Genomic DNA, 3043 nt, shown 5'->3' on the forward strand with positions numbered 1-3043 from the left:
GAGGAAGAGGGGACAGAAAACCTTTAAAAATGCATCAAATATGTGAGATGGGTATTCAATCCCTCTCGATTTCTGAATATGTTTAAAGATCTACACTGTTATTATGAAAGTAAAGAATAACATTAGACTTTAAAATGAGCATAATTTATCTCGTATAGGCGGGGGACTGCCCCTTCCTCATCCCCACCTCTATCTCATAGTCACAGAAACTTTGGAGGGTGCTCATTGTATCAGAAATTGAGTGTTATAGTCCTTTTTTTATAAGTCAAAAGTGAATAGAGACAAAGAAGCCACGGGAGGGTGGAGTTATTTACCGAGGGCAGGTATGTTTCAGGGAGAGGGGCATTTTCTTATGGGACAGAGGGGCAACTGCCCCTCCCAAACCTTGGTTTACACAGCCCCCAGACTCAAGTTTGATCCTACAGCTGACAAAATTTTGTTTCTCCAAAAATCTTGTCAAAACTTACATAAGCCTGCACAAATCAAGCATCGACAGAACCGACAGGGTCGGTTTTCTGTAGTATATCTTAACATTTGTTGGGACTACATGGCTCATTTTTCAGTTTTTATTGTCATTTCCCCTTGATTTTGGGAAAATTGTCTCCAACTTTGCCCCCTCCCCCCCCCCGTCTCCTCAGGATTTTGAAAAAATTATGCCACTGGGGGGAGGGGGTAAGCGTCCAACCCCCAATTAATCTATCTAAATATAATCTATGAATATAATTTTTTTTATTTTTCTGCCACAAGGGTTAGGGTGAAGGGTAAACGGGAGATTGTTATTACGTTGTATTAGACGTTGATACACTTTTTAGGGAAAATTAATAACTATTTTATCATTTATCATTGTGGCAAATAATCATTTAAGTCATTTCTCAGCAAGACTACCTACTGTGGAAAGTTGCTTTGTTCCTTCCAATGTACTCTCTAGCTGAGTACCTCATCTCAACTTTTTTTTAAATCTAATTTCTTATTGCAAATAAGAAATTTGTCTGTTCTCCTTTCTATCTAATAAACTTTCTTTTCTACCTATTTTGGCATCTTCTGTGGTAGATAAGAAAACCATATTTGATGTTTTATATTTGCATTGAGGTGCCGTTTTATTAAAAAAAAAATAGACCCATTACATGTAAGATAAAAATGGGCAAAGCTTCAATTTATGCTTCCGTTTTCTGTAAACAGACAGGAGTAATAAGCCTCCAAGCTTTGACCGATTCAAGCTCGGTCTTGGGCCCATATTAACAACTAAATTCCAAATTTATAGAATATCCTGCTTCAATTGGGCATAGGACATATGGGGCACAGCTTATAATATAAGTTGTAAGGGGTGCTGTCATATTGACAGCAAATTAAAAAACCCATGCTACTTTAGTCATCAAAATGGCTACTTTAGTCATAAAATTTTGATTGGAGGGGTTTGGGGAAATGGTGGTCGTGAGAGGGGGGTTAGTTGCCCTCCAATCACTTTTGATTATTATAAAGGCCACTAGTTCTTTCAATTTACAATTGAATGAGCCGTTTTTGAAGTTTCTACGACAACGCTTTCTATAAAACCGTTTATGACCCCCGGGCATGGCTTACAACCCTTGCCCGGAGGGCTTTTGGGGGGGGGGGTCATTCTCAAAGACATAATTTAAGGACCTTTCAACTAAGTTAAACAAAATGGCTATCTGAAAATTTTGATTGGATGTGTTTGCCTGTGATTTTGATTGGAAACGGTGCCTGTGGGAGGGGTGTTAGTTACCCTCCAATCACTTTTGACGATTAAAACTACTAATCGAATGAGCCCTTTTCGAAGTTTCTACGACAACTCCTTCGATACGAAGTGCTCTGGTCTAAAGATAAAAGAAAAAGGCTAGTGCCCTTTTTAATAGTTGAAAGTAATTGGAGGGCAACTAACCCCTCTCTCACGCCCACCATTTCCCCAAACACATCGCATCAAAATTTTTAGACGTACATTTTGTTCAACATAGTTGAAACTTCTAGAAGTTACGTATTTGAGGATGGCAGCCATCTCAGAGCCCTCAGAGCAAGGGTTATAAGTTTTGCCCTTGGGACACATAAGGTTTTTTATAGAAAGTATTGTCGCAGACACTTCAAAAGGGGCTCATTTGATTGGAAATTGAAAGGGCTAGTACCCTTTTTAATCGTCGAAAGTGATTGGAGAGCAACTAACCCCCCTCTCACGCCCATCATTTCCCCAAACACATTCAATAAAAATTTTGAGATAGCCATTTTGTTCAACGTAGTTGAAAGTTCTGGAAATTATGATTTTGAGGATGACAAACCCCCCAAACTCCACAGGGCAAGGGTTAAAAGTTACACCCTGGGGGCACATAAGGTTTTTCATACAAAGCGTTTTCGTAAAGACTTCAAAAAGGGCTCATTTAATTGGATATTGAAAGGGCTAGTGACCTTTTTAATAGCCGAAAGTGATTAGAGGGCAACTAACCCCCCTCTCACGCTCACCTTTTCCCCAAACACATCCAATCAAAATTTTGAGCTAGCCATTTATTTCAGCGTAGTTGAAAGTTCTGGAAATTAGGTCTTTGAGGATGACAATTCCCCCAGAGCCCTTCAGGGCTAAGGTGGTAACTTATGCCCTGGGGGCATATAAGGTTTTTATAGAAAATGTTGTCGTAGAAACTTCAAAAAAGACTCATTCAATTGGAAATTGAAAGGGCTAGTGCCCTTTTTCATAGACTAGTCGAAACTGATTGGAAGGCAACTAACCCCCCTCTCACGCTCACCATTTCCCCAAACACATCCAATCAAAATTTTGCGATAGCTATTTTGTTCAACGTAGTCGAAAGTTCGGGAAAGTAGGTCTTAAGGACGACACTCCCCCCAAATCCCTCAGGGCTGAGGTGGTAAGTTGTGGCTTGGGGCTATATAAGGTTTTTATAGAAAATTTTGCCGTATAAACGTCAAAAATGGCTCATTGAATTGGAAATGGAAAGGGCTAGTGCCCTTTTTAATAGACTAGTCGAAACTGATTAGAGGGCAACTAACCCCCCTCTCACGCCCACCATTTCCCCAAACACAA

Source organism: Artemia sp. Qi Xiang Cuo, chromosome 21 (genome assembly GCF_049724085.1).
Source record: "Artemia sp. Qi Xiang Cuo chromosome 21, ASM4972408v1, whole genome shotgun sequence".
In the NCBI taxonomy this organism is placed as follows: Eukaryota; Metazoa; Arthropoda; class Branchiopoda; order Anostraca; family Artemiidae; genus Artemia; species Artemia sp. Qi Xiang Cuo.